Consider the following 15,299-nt stretch of genomic DNA (forward strand, 5'->3'; position numbering starts at 1 on the left):
ATGAATTGTAGATCAGCTTATACATCTGTACATTTCGTTCCATAAATATTTACGGGATAATTACTTATTTCTATGTGTATAGAAAAACTGAAACATCTCATAAAAAGGCTCTATTACGAGTATTATGAGTTTATTAGTATTACAATTCGATTAAACTGCGTGTTATTTTCGGGAATAAAATTCCATACTACCAAAGAACACAAAATGTACATTCTTTAATATTTAGTCAGTTATTAGTTTAGAGTGTTCCTTTATTTTTACCTGATATAGGTTTAAGCTTCCATGGCAGCATCGACATGCAGAATTCAATAGACGACACATGCGGCGAATATTCACTGGAATCTGGTTACAGACGGGGCCCCGGATACGTCACAGATTTCTCAATTTCCGCAATAAATATTCGATACGAGGAACCGCAGCGAAATTTGTGAGATACTTTCACTTTTATGCTAGAAATGGAAGAGGTCAACAATTGCCGAAACAAAAGTAAGAGGAGACACCCGTGGTACCATAAATTGGTAACAAAGTCTACAAATGCACAAATAATATGGTAGGATTTTATATGCAGCTAAATTGGAAAATTCGAGCATTTTAAAATTGTATGAATAATGAAACGTTATAAATTTTGGATTTTGGATAAATCGAATATGTTTTTGTATTGATCTCGTATATGATTTGTATTGAGCTTCGAAGTATCCAATTTACATCTTATTACATTTTTTACAATATAATAATAGTCACAGAATTTATTTTTACAAATATAAGTAAATAGAGTCAAAGGGGTTTTCAGATGATTATTAACTCTGAGACTTAAGGTGATGAGATCAGTTTTTGGTTGGATTATTAATTTAACATTTCAAAATCTCAGCCCTACTCTGGAGACTGGTGGACCAGAAAATGTTGATCAATCCATTAAGAATTATGTGCATTTAAAGTAATAATCAATCGCTTTATTATATATTTTAAATTATGAATTACAATTATAAAATTTTAAAATGAATTATATTCATATTTTTTGAATTACATATTTTAGAGAATTACATATATTAAAGAATTACATATGTTTTTTGTTGCAAAAAGCCACTCCCATTAATTACATTTCATACATATTCTTTTTTTGTCGTTTTTATTTCAAGAAGGACCAAATTATAATTTTAAATTGATAAAATTAGGGAATATTTAATCAGAAAAATGTGTTTGTTTACCTTTATGGATTAAGGAACAATTAGAGGAGTTATATGTGGCTAACATCTATATTAGTGAAATTGATAATTATTATAATTTGTTTATGCAACACTGATGGCATGACGATTCTGATGGTTGGCATTCTGATTTGGCATAGATGTCATAGTATTTTCAAACCATTGAAAGCCCCATTATTCTGAAAATATTTTACACAAAAACGTAATTTCTGAAAATGTGGAGTATTTGTTATTTAAAGTGAAATATGTTAGTAAGTACTCGAAGTACTTGTCAAAGGAAATAAATTAAAATTGAATATAATAGCACTCTGAAGTGACAGATTTCGGTAGGTTTTGTGAATATGAAGAGTTTCATAACCACACGCGCGTGTAACAGGGAGGACACGGGTCTTAAAGCGGGGACGCTGCCTTAGCGCCCCCTGGAAAAAGCACCCCCTGGGCTCTGACGTCACGCCTGGGGGATGCTAATTTAGCGCACGGACACGACCAAGGCGCTGAATTAGCACCCCTCAGTTTCAATATTTCCCAGTCATTTCATACATTTTTTACTAATGCATTACAGTTGGAATGGAGCAACCGGTTTATAAAACCATGATAATAACTGTTTTAGGTTATTTATCATTAACGTTATAAACATAAAATTGCATTTTAGTTGCTATTTTTATTTAAAAAGTCCCGCAATAGTCCAAATTAATATTTTTAGGGTTAAAGGAAAAATATGAAAATATCTGAGTCTCCAATGAAATAGGAAATACCAAGGATTTCGTGCCCTGAAGACAACAACGAAAATGCGTAGGGTATTATGGATATTATTTAAACATTGCTATAAAATTCAATTTAATTAACAAAATTGTAAATATATGCACGTAATGTACCCATAATTGAGATTCTTGGACATTGATGTACTACAGAATATGTACAGTGGGGGGAAAAAATAAAAACAAGGAAAGAAGGTAAAAGTAAAGCAAGGGCAGCGAGCCCGTGATCATTTCAAATACAGAGTGATTCGCGAGGATATGCATAAACCGTGGGAGCTCATTCTACATTCTACAAAAGTTTACATAAACATGGGTTTGGAAATGCTTCGTTAGGGAGTAACGGCTAGCGAAAGATTCGCCCGGATTTCAGGTCACCATGTAAAACGAGGTCTTCCTGAAATTCTGATAAGGCAGATTAATGGGCAAATTAAATCGTTTTTTATGTTTTTGACTTTGATAAATAGAATGAAACAGGTCCTAAAACTCTAAGTTAATTAGTTTTTGAGAAAACCAGTGTCTAAAACACGTGCACAACACGCCTTTATATTTGAGTGACAACGATATTATTAATTACCCATCCAACAAATTAAATTTCTGCTAAGAAATTGCAAATTTCAGTTCTTGTTATTTCATAGAGTAGACCGATTTTAACAGTACATTCAGGTCCTGCAGACAATACTGTACGACTTGATTTAATTTGATTCAAAACACAGAATGTTGTTTGCGGAACCACCAGTAACCCGACAAACTTCTCGGGTGGTTTCCTTTCATCAACATAATGAAAGAAGTTTTTATAAATTAATATATTTCCATAAACTGTTTGTTATTGGAACTACGGCTAGCGAAAGATTTCGCACAGTTTTCTAACGTTTTTATAGCATAAAGATAGGTGTTAAATTTATCGGATTTTATGTCAAATGATCTTAAAAATTGAATAAAATACGTCCCAAACCTGTAAGACCACCGATATCTGAGATATCAGACAATATATGCAAAACTCGGTTAAACCGATTAATAAAAAGTTTATTATTTTTTAAATGATTTCCGTCGTAAGGGGTAATTAGTTTAAGGGCCGAAACTGATAATTAAAATAATAAATTATATTACAAATTGTCAATTGACGGTCATTTAACTTATTTAAATATAATTTCATCTAATTACATCTCCAATCTTAATTTTAAATGTTTTCGAACAGGGGTAGTTTTTACCCTTAAAAAGCAACTCTCGGCACAGTGTAGATTTTTAAATAGAACCTAAATCCACATTTTCATACAAATCGGTGCTGTATGGGATAAATGCACAAATACACATTGTACACTTTTTTACCGTCATTGATTGGACTAAAGTTTAAAAATGCACAGAATACATTAATTTATTTTTTATAAACTTGGCCATAGTTTTAGGACATTACACCTGAACACGAAACGTTTGGGTAGACAACACTTCTTGAAACTTTGTGATTATATCATTGTAATACATAATTATGGCAAGTCTCATAATCCTGTTATCAGTCCTTGGTAATTCTATATCTGGTAACAACGCCTGATTGAAAACGAAGTATATTTTGTTTTATCGGATAAATAACAGATCAATATAACTGTTGGACTAGTTTAAATGTTCATGTAATGCTCGTAATTAATCTGAAGAACATCATAAGCTGATATATGACTGTTCAGCTGTTTGTATTCATGACAACCGACGCGTCGATTATAAAACTCCTGTATTTATAGGATAAAACTGAAGTTACCATTATGTTTCCTATAACGAGAGTTGTAATTAAATTTCAACACTATTTAAGTTTTACAATTATTATTATTGTATAAATTTCAACACTATTTAAGTTTTACAATTATTATTATTGTATATATTGTGACTTCTATTATTAATTGGCTTGATTACTGCAATAGCTCTATGAAAATATGTATTTATAACTGAATTTATTTACAAGATTCTTATAGTTATAGTGTCATGTTTATATTATACTATATTATCAAAATTGCATTTATTTCGAATGAGAATTGTTGAGAACAACTTTTTTTACCTTTCTTCTTCAAAAGAATAGAACAATCTTCTTCTTTTGACCTTTCTTCTACAATCACATACAAATAATTTTGGAAGTTATAAATAATGAGTTTCGTAAGAAATATACTGTTTGTAATATATATTAATATAAAATATAATAAGATATATTTACAATAATACTACAGGGTATGAATATGCCATACCACGTTTGGCCTAAAAGGCTTTCGCTGAGTTTCTTTCAAAATTTCTAGTCTATAACTCAATTAGTTCTCGAGATAGCCTGTAGGAATAAAGATAGACAGACAACTATACAAAGTAAAAAAGAAATTGATACATACATTACCTTGAGTCAAACTCCATCGTTTGCATGCACCATCATTGAGATTTTGAGTGAAAACGATATTCTTGTGTATGTAGAAATTCTGTTTCATGAAAATTTAAAAGTCTAAAAAAGAAAGTATGAAATTTATCTCGAGATAACTTGCCACATGATACATGATTAAAATTTCTGTTCGTTAAGTTAGTTTTCTCAGCAAGTTTTTAATAATAAAAGTTCCGGTGAGCTAGGGATCATCAAATCACGCAATAGTGCGCTGAAATAAAATCTTATCGCCGATAGTAACATTGACCTTTTATTCCATTATTTTTTCTCTCTATGAGTAAAAATGTCTCTTGTTCGGATCACATATGACTGTACGCAGCTTGTTTACAAATTTATGTACTCAGCTTTTATTCGTTACCATCATGGTTACACATAAGGCCAATGTAAAGTTATTCGCTAACGCTCAGCTAAATCCTATGGAATGTCATGTACCATCATCGATCAACTCAGTTTTGCTCAAATACAAATGAAGCTTCATACAAAATTTCAAGTCTTAGGCCATTTCGTTTTTGAGATATCGTGCTGGCAGACAGGTAGTTGGACAGACAGGCAGAATGGAATTTATCAATCCTCTCAAGTGATAGGCTTCGCTTAAGCTCAGCCAACAATTTTTACTTAATTTTAATTGTGATTGTGTTTCAGAATAGTTATTAGACTAATATTTCAATTCTGATCGTTTTAATAATTTTGTTTTCAACCAGTTCTGAATTGAATTTGCTTGTTAAATTCTAAAACCATCAAGTATGGTCAGCTGTAAACGATCGTCAGTCTATAGAGGCAATGCTCACACTATTGTCCTGTGTAATTTGCTACTGTAGTTGTCTCATAATAGGGTTCCCTGTCCTGCTCTGAGTCAAAGTACGCCTTGATCAAACGGCCATCTCTAGCCTTAGCGAAATGAGTAATCTGAGCTCTCCGAAATGTTTCTTCGTTGTTTTCAACATTCATCATTGAATGTCCTGAGAGGTCTTTTGACTTTTATTTGTTACACACCTCTTCCAAATTCTATTGCCTCAAGTCAAATGTGATTGAAATAAACTGGTCTTCAGCAGACCAGCGCTAAACCAAGTTTTGCAGAGAACAAAAGCTCAAAGTAAGCGTGAAGCAAACACATTCTACATATTTGTCCGAAGTGAAATTTTGATCCAGGTACATTCCTTGGAATTCAGTAAGCGAAATGTTTTTGAAAAATTCTTGTTGGCAGTTAAATCGCAGGCTGAGGGAAGGTGAGCCCATATGGGTTCATAACGTTATTACAACGTTACATATCAAGATATTGAATATAATACCAAAGTAAACAGGTTTTATGAGCAAATTTCACATTATCTACGAAATTTACGGGTTGTATTCTGGGCTTACTGCATTTTGACCTTAAGGGTAGTAAAAACGAGTGAAGGACGAGTACGTTATAAATATGTTCCTTTAATGCATTCTCATAGTGTTGTATACAGTGCAGTATTAGAACAATTTATAGTCCTGTGTATATTTTTAGAATTCCACTATACCGGTATCAATAATTTTGAAAAATATAGATATGATCTATAAAGTGTGATCAACTCAAGGTGGCCAATATCAAAAAGTATTAATTTTACAGCAAAAATTTAAGTGGGGTTTTATTGTTATGGTTACTACAAGTATTTAGATATAATTTTGAAATTCAGTCACCATTTTCTAATATGCAGGTCAACTTTGAAATCTCTTTTCAAAAACTCTATTTTTTTCAGAAGGTTTAAGTTTAACATGTCAAAGGCTTTTTTATTCTTGGTGTTATTTCGATATTCTTAACCGTTTAGCCGCTGGTGGGGCTAAATGTTTCAGAAACTCTTTTTTTCAACAGTTTAACTTAGAGGCACACTATTTGCAAACAAAACAAATTCAACCCAGATTGCAATATATTTTTCAGTTGGATTGTTTATAAGCTGTTGTCATTCAAAATTACTTTATTTTATACCAAAAACGTATTTAAATTACTGTTAAAAATAATAATTTACTTATTATGACTTAAAACAGGTTTTCAAAGTGACCTTCATCTTCATAAATAAATACACGCATGGGCCCTCCTGCGCATGTCACTTACGGCTCGCGTTAACGTTTATGGTAAATTTCGCAAAACGTTCATCTCTTTACTCTAATGTTTGGGCTATAGCTGTATCTGGGAAGGAATATTCAGAAGTCAGCGGCTGCGTGGGCAGCTTGTTTCTCCAGAGTGTTTGTTGTTGACCAGTAAAGGCTGTTTTGACATAACAATATTCTAAAAATTGCTACAAAACAGAAATGTAGCTTGACCAGCAAGGTTCTCGAAACTAACCCTTCTTGCAAGGACGAATTCTGCGCGCGCGCGCGCGCGCGCGCGTGTGTGTGTGTGTGTGTGTGTGTGTGTGTGTGTGTGTGTGTGTGTTTATATTTTTTTTCTAACGGTCGTTGCTGCGTTGTATTTTCATTGTGTGACCTAACGCCTAGTGTTTTCATAGTGCAGTCTTTACTTACATAAATATGTTAAATATCCTATATTATCACAATGTATGAACTTGAATTGTATTTATAACTATAAATCTATATTTTTATTCACGAACAAACGTCTATCCGATCCATTTGTCAGATGTCATTTTCCTCCTACTCAAAGCTTACTCGTATGAAATTCTGATTTCCCGGATGAAGGTATCTGTAGGTAGTGCTGATCCCTTCCTAAGCTACTTTATACCATCTAAGGTAGCTCTTCCTGTTTATTTGTTTCCTCTTGGGTTCAAAGAAGCTCACTTGGTGCATTTTGTTTTATCAAAGAGGTTTATATTTGTACTGTTATGTATATTATTTTTGTATTCAACGGAATACGTTACACAGGAGAAATACCGATTGTCACTACTTAATTTAGTTTAATAATGTGTTTTAAATTACAATGAGCACAACATCAGACAAGCAATGAGTTTTTTAAAGTACCATACACAACAATTATAGTCAAAAATAAAAAATACTATATAAAAATAATTTCATTAATTTTTTCTTTGTTTAAAGGTTATTTTTGACGATGGAAGGATTGTGAAGGAAACAGGATTTTTCCGGACATTTGCCATCGTTCAGTGAAACAAGAAAGTGCATTAAGTGCATGTCTTTAGTGTTAGTGAAGTTGACAACAACATGTAGGTTGTGATTCCTGACTTAGGCGTGCCACAACGCTTTAGTAAGATTTGTTTATTTTAACCTAGTTTGTAATTATGTATTAGGTTAGTTCTTTATCTGAAGAAGAGATCAGATTGCAGATCTCGAAACGTAGTGTTTACTGTTTTCTTGTTTCACTGAACGATGGCAAATGTCCGGAAAAATCCTGTTTCCTTCATTAATTTTTTATTATTTCAATCTCAAGCAGCGATCGTTCTAAAAGGTAAAAGCACGGTGTATCGTTGTAATATTTTTACTGTTCCTTAAAAAACTATATATTATGTTAAGTTAAGCATTCTAGGTTTCGATGTACATTTTAGGAATGTGAAAGGAATTTTTCAACTGTTCTCAGCAGTAGTGGATAATGTTATAAATAATAGGTATTTTAGGAATGTTTCATGGGAACAGTTTTCTTGTGAATCTTTGTTATCGTTGCGTGAAAATTTCATTATTTTTGTAAAATTTACATCTCTATTTATTTTAGTTACTCATAAAATATTTTACTTAATTATTAAGCACTTATTTAACGATCTCCTTTTCATCATTGTTTTATGGTTGTGAAAATTGAAATCAGTATTTGAAACTCAGTATAATCGCAAGATTAAGCCACAAGAGGTAAATTCTTTGCCATTTAATAAGATTAGTCGATGTTTATTTTAATTATTTATTATGATGCTGTTGTCTTGACGACTCCCAAATAATAGAAATGCGTTAATAAAAATAGGAGCCTCTATTACACAGGAACTTCCTGGTGCGTGAAACATAAGTAACTTATATAAACGTTACATCTATTCTGAGATACGTCACATGAAAATTCAATGACAAATTGTAAAGTCACAGAACTTCCAGAATGTGTATTATGAAAAATTAAGATAAGTGATATATTTGAATTTCTAATAAATGTGACCGAACTATCATATTTTCGTTTATGCTTCAACTGACAAAACAAGGAGCACTGGGTCTAACGAAGAAGTCCCAAGGCCGGGAGTTCTTTATTCCCTCCCAGTGACATTATCGGTTGGCGACGTCCCTCGACTAAATCAATCTGCCTCCATTACGCGACCAATGCGAATCGTCAATTTGCTTTCCCGGCTCTTTTCAATATCACTTGTTAATTCAATATCCCTAAACTCGACGACAACACTGTTCTTGTATTTATTTTTTTCTTACCATAATGTCACATATTCATGCTGTCTCTTTTAAGTATCTGTCAATTTATTAGATTGATTAACTACAGTAAATAAATAGCTGTTTGACTACATATATATATATATATATATATATATATATATATATATATATATATATATATATATTGTTTGTGAAGCTGATAAATGTCATGACATGAAATTTAAAACGTGAAATGTTACAGCTTTTAGAACAGTATTTTTTAACTGAAAGAAACATTATACCAAAACGATAACTTTTAATTTATAATTATTTTAACTAAACCTTTCTACAACTCATGCATAATCCATACTTTTTTTAGATACGTATTATTGTTTTTAACTTTAATCAAAGGTATTATCTTAGGCTTTACAAGAAAATATATCTAATTTACATTTGAAAACTGTGTGACGTTCTATGCGATTATGCGTAGGTAGTGCTAAGTTTTTTTACTCCAAGTACAAAACTCCCTTTTTGAATGTATATGGTTTGATTAAATTAACAATATAATGTTATTAATAACTAAGAACTTTTCTTCTATTATCAGTCAGAATATTCTTATTTAAAAATAATTTGTAGTCTTGTGCAATGCACTCATAATTAATGTTTCTGTTGTTTGCCGCTAGATGGCACGTAGCCAGAACGGTTCAGAGCAACGACAGATTTTAACACTGGATCTTCTTGTTGTAATATTACATTATCACAGGTATTATTGTGGGAACTCAAAAGCAAAAGATTTGTATTTAATTTAAGTCTAAAAATTATAAATAACTGTCTCATCCTTATAAATTGTTTACACGAAGGTTTTGAGGGTAAGTAGAAGTCCTAGTATTCCTACCTTTACTTCCAACAAACCCAAACTTCATTTTCGTAAGAGTTCAGTTATATGAAGGATATGATCGAGAGTGTCTAATGTGAGGAAAACTAGATTCTCACCACAAAACAGGGGAAGTTGTTGAAGATAAATTCCGCAATGTCGCAGAAACTGTTCAACGGCTGAAATTTACTCTAGGAATGCTTTGATTTAATAGCCATTTAACATCTTATATCAATAATAGTTCTATTTTTTCAACTTATGATACCAAGACCATGACATATGAATAAGAAAATATGACACATAAAAGTTAGAAACTGAATTTGTATAGCTCACACAATACTACTCTTTATTATTTTTATGTGGCTTAGTCTAAAGGCGGTTATTATTAGAAACAATTAACTCTGCTTCATAAAATTTAACGTGGCGATCAATATAATATTATTATATTTACTAAAACTTTGCAGTTTATTTATACAAGAAAATATCTTAAATCATGTCTCTAAATAAAATTTATTCCTTACAATATGCTTGCTACGTAGTGCTCTGATTACATATTTTCTTAAATTAAAATTTGTCTATCTTACCCAGGAATTTAATCTGAGATATTTCGGTTAGCATTTTTGGAAAAAGGCTTAAGCAAAATATGTATTTTGCCACATAATAAATACAACTGTGGTGTTAACGGCCTCCAACAATAACACATGAGCTGTTGTGTGACAGCTGGCAATATGACAAGACATCATTGTTATTAGCGACTTGTTACTCTTCCATCCACTTACCAGATGATAAATACAACTGTGGTGTTAACGGCCTCCAACAATAACACAAGAGCTGCTGTGTGACAGCTGGCAATATGACAAGACATCATCGTTATTGGCGACTTTGTTACTCTTCCATCCACTTACCAGATGATAAATACAACTGTGGTGTTAACGGCCTCCAACAATAACACAAGAGCTGTTGTGTGACAGCTGGATATCAAGATATCATTGTTATTGGCGATTTGTTACTCTTTCCTCAACCTCGAGTTTGTTTAAAACTCGATGGTAAAGCGGCTGACACATTTTTAGTCTTTATTATTAAAAAACAAAATATAGTCCATGAGTTTCTAAAAACAAGAATAATAGCTAGGTCATGTTTGCAGTTGCACGATGTTGCCGGATATCGAATCTTTCTAGTGGTGTACATACAACACATGATCAATGATAGAGTTCCGTATCCGTCTGTATTCCGGAAGTTGTCTGAATCTCCATTATTCTCTTCCATATGATGTAACCCTATGGCTTCTCATTTTCATTAGTGTTCAAAAGTAGGATGATTCCCGTTTGTGATTCATGTAATAATTAGGAAAGGTCAGTTTTATTTCAAAATAATTCTCTAGGTTTCTAGAGTGAACGTATTTATAATTAATTATTGTTTTAATAAAATTATAACATGATTTTTTTATAGAAAATGTTTATTTTCAAATTAAATATAATCTGTTTTGGCAGGCTTATCTTCACTCTACTTCACTGCACTGGTTAATTCTGTCATCGTATGTTACTAAGAAATCAAGAACAAAATTTATAATAAAAGAAAAAGTGTTATACGGTAAAAAATAGGCTTCTAAATTTTAAATATGGAATAGGACAGTTTACAAACTTATATATATGGTATATAAATATATATTTACACATATATATATATGGTATATAAATATATATGTATATATATATATATATATATATATATATATATATATATATATAGCTTTTGGAACAAAATGTATTCCAAGTTAATTGGAAAAATAATGTGCTTTCATACAATAACTACTGAAAATAGCACACAATTACGAATGCTTTTTACAACGCTCTATTTACACAATAAGTGTATGTATATCAAATATGTTTAACAGTTTTAATAACGCGTACACCTGAAGTCGTCATAATGACGACCACACACAGTTTTGTACATAAGAGAAAGAGTGTTAGATGTATATCTACAACTGTAATTTTGTAGTGGGCAAAATATTGTATAAACTATAGAATCATAACTTTATATTTTAACACCATGTAAGTGCAATATGGCGTTAATTAAAAAGATTTGTCCAAAAATTCTCTATTGCAATCATGTAACTCACTTCCTTGTTTTGATTATATTAGGAGTTTTGTATGTATCATCCTGCACTTTATAATTAAGTAGAATGCTTTTGAACATGCATATCTAACTTAGAAACAAAATATTTGAAACTCAACATTTATCAAACACTGTAATAATAAAAATAAAAATGATATATTTTGTAAGTACTACTCGTAATGTACAGTTTAATCCTTTTTTTTCATCAAATGTTACAAATTTGTGAACAATTTCAAAGTCTCCAGATAATTTTACTATTTTATTTAAAGAATCATGATATCATAATAAATACGTTTCTAATATTTAATATTAAATACTTATAATCTAAGCCACATATTATACATAAATTCTTTAAATTTTGCTTAAATCTTGGTAAATAAACATTGTAATCTTCATACGGATTTGCTTTTCGGAAATTTCAGGTAGACGACATGACCAATTACAAATAAAAACAAAAAGAGGTCTAAACCATGTATTACTGATAACAATTAATAGACAAATACCATAACTAACTATGCATAATTTCTACATTATTATATTCAAGCTTTCAGTTACAATGTCATTAGCGATATAATATCACATACGAGCAGAAGCGTGTATGATATTTTGTTTATTATTTTAACTGAGGAATTCAGAGACTTGAAACATAAAATATTCCAATAAGAAGAGTTCCTCCTTCATTAAAATATTGTTTTATATTTAATAAAGTCATATATTATTAAAAGTCTTATATAAAGAGTTTCATATTAAATGTCTTTAACGACTTCCTTATTTCGTATAGCACGTTAGAGGCCACATGTTATATGTTTGCAACTTTGCAGTGATCTCTCTATATATAAGGCAAAGCCCTCACGCACTCACACATACACTCACTCACTCACTCATAACTGATTCTCCAACTTCCCGATATGTCAGAAAGTTGAAATCTTGTACACGTGTGTCTCATGACTTACATATAAAAATAAATCATTTTCATAAGAAACATCCATAGGGGTTGGGATGGGGTTACAACTCCTATAAGAACTGAACTTGGCACTTCATGATTTAAATAGGGAAAGAAATTAATTTTTGCAAATCAACCACCTGTTGCAGGCTTTATGAAAACTGGATTTTCAATTTTCTGCTGTCCTAAAAAGATGGAATTTCACACTCATGTGCCTCATTACTACTTAGAAAAATAAAATCACTTTAATGTAGATCAACAACCCATAAGGGTTTAAATGGGGTAGCTAACTCTTAAAAGAACTATCTTTTTGATTTTTTTTTTGTTTTTTAATTCCTGTTGGCCTAGAACAAAGAAACTTGAAATAAACCGAGCCTTGTTTAACCCTTTACCTCAACAGAAAAGGTAAAGATTTTTTAAGAAGACTAACCTTAAAAAGGGTAAGATTTATCTATAAGGGCTGAAATACGATTTCATCCACTAGAAGAACTTAATTTTGTTTTTCAACATCTCACTGTCATATAAAAGTGAAATTTTACTCACATGTGTATTATGCTCTCCACAGACTACCGCCACTGGAAGTAAAGTACAAATACCTGAAGTAATAGTTTTTTAATAGAATTAATCTTTTCAGATCAAAGTATATATATGCTTTCTTGATCGGGCCAAAAGGCAAACTGTACTTCGGCACCAGAATATACTTTCTTGATTAGGATATCAATGCAAACAGTACTATGGATGTAAACTATCGGAGACAGTAGACATGAATTAGATGACGTTAGCCAGAATTAGATGCTTTTTCACCGAAGAAAACTTTCATAAAATGTGTATTTGTCTTTTCTTGATCGGGATAACATTGGAAACGCTGCTATAACACCGTAAATATCTTAGACCGGGAGTAAATTACAATAGCTGGAATTAGTCGCTTTTTGACTGAAGTAGACATTTCAGACAAACGTAGGTATTTTTACTACTTTGATCGAGACAACAAGACAAATTGTGTAGTAGGTGAACTTATACTGAAAGGATAAGAATACTACGAATGAAAGTAGAATATTGTTGACAAAAGTAGACATTTTAGACCACAGTATTTATTATATTCTCATGATCGGAACAACAGTGCAAAAGTTACTAGTGCACCGGGAACAATTTAGACTGGAGGAGACTTAAAGTTACGTAAGTAGACATTATTTGACTAAAGTAGGATTCTCAAACCTCGATCAATGTGTATCATATTTTCTGATCGCGGTAACAAGACAAATTCTGCTACGGTAAATTAACCAGTCGAACCAGAAATGCTCACGCGGTAAACCTAAAATAAGACCCAGTGGCAAATTTGTTAGCTTTTGAATCTTAACATTAGACATTGAAATAAAAGCTTAAAAATTCTAGATCCGATTCCAAATTATCATAGGGCTCCATCATAATTGGATTATAAGTGCTTCTACTTAAATTACTACGGACTTCGTATTCTTTCGCTATGGAATAAAATAGTTCGTGTTCTGAAATTGTTGGAGCTATTCATTGAAAAATTATCAGAAGCTGCCACAAAACATTTAAGTTTAAAATGTAGTTATTCTGAAATGGATAAGGAGATTCTCAATTATCCTCCAGTTATCATTATCTATCCCTTAATTTCAAAGGTGTTTATTATGTCATTTAAGAATTATTTGCTCATGACGTTCCCATTATTAAAAAGGAAATTGCGTGCAAAGCTTCGAGTAACTGCTAGTATGTATACACATTTAAACGACTATATATGCTAAATAACTAATTATTATTTAAAAAATATTAATCCTCGCATTTAAAAACCTCATATTTATGAGGTCTTTTTTAAATGCTGTATTTACAACATTTTTAAAAGACTAATAATTAATTAGTATTATATAAAAATTATGCTGAGCATATGGTAATTATAGATTAGCCTAAGTAAACAGAAAATTACCTTATAATGAATCTATCGTAAGCTTGTTATTTTAATTTAAAAAGTCCTACATCATATAACATAATAGTATGAAATGCTCCAAAACTACTTCTCATATGGTTTTTAGACAAGCCTACCTTATCATTGTCGTGGATCACGGCATGATGAAGCCGTACATTACAACAGTTATTGCCTTATACAGCATTATTTACTGACCGTTAGTTATATTCCGTGGATCAAAATGTTTACATTTAAACTACATCACATATATTATAATTTGCACATTTTCAAAGCCTTGTTAGTGCTTATAGTCAATGCTTCACGCCAGAACTTTATTAAGTATTGAAAACTTCAACCGTCTACCATTTTGAAACGCAATTTGATCATTCATTTTTCTCTTGATTTGAGACTGCAAGAACAATAACTGTGCTTAATTTTAATTTTATTGGTGCGTGGAATGCATAATAAATCCTTAAAAATACACTTACTGGCAGACATAGTTATTAAGCATTTATGACCCATGTTTATATCATATTTTATTTGCCTTAATCCGACATAAAAATTTCTAAAATATTACCGGAAAGTTCATAAACACACTGTATATACGCACTTTACTCATAAAAGGGTTAAGGCAGTTCTCTGCGAAAAAGTTTAGAATTAAAAAACCCACAAAATACCAGGTACAGGTAGAATTCACGTACATGGATATGACAAACGATGAATTTTATGGCAAAAGCTAAAACTTTGCTATCCTCAAAATGTTCACTTGGGTGATAGACAAAGATGTCGACTCATAGGATCTTAACATGCGAT

At 31.3% G+C, this 15,299-nt stretch overlaps 1 protein-coding gene across 3 annotated transcripts in view; it reads left to right on the forward strand.

Moving 5' to 3' along the window:
• LOC124360715 (inactive dipeptidyl peptidase 10-like) overlaps positions 1-15,299 on the forward strand; it is a 247,872-nt gene that overhangs the window by 104,118 nt on the left and 128,455 nt on the right. The gene's annotated exons all lie outside the window — the stretch shown is intronic.

The sequence above is a fragment of the Homalodisca vitripennis genome, chromosome 1 (assembly GCF_021130785.1).
Source record: "Homalodisca vitripennis isolate AUS2020 chromosome 1, UT_GWSS_2.1, whole genome shotgun sequence".
In the NCBI taxonomy this organism is placed as follows: Eukaryota; Metazoa; Arthropoda; class Insecta; order Hemiptera; family Cicadellidae; genus Homalodisca; species Homalodisca vitripennis.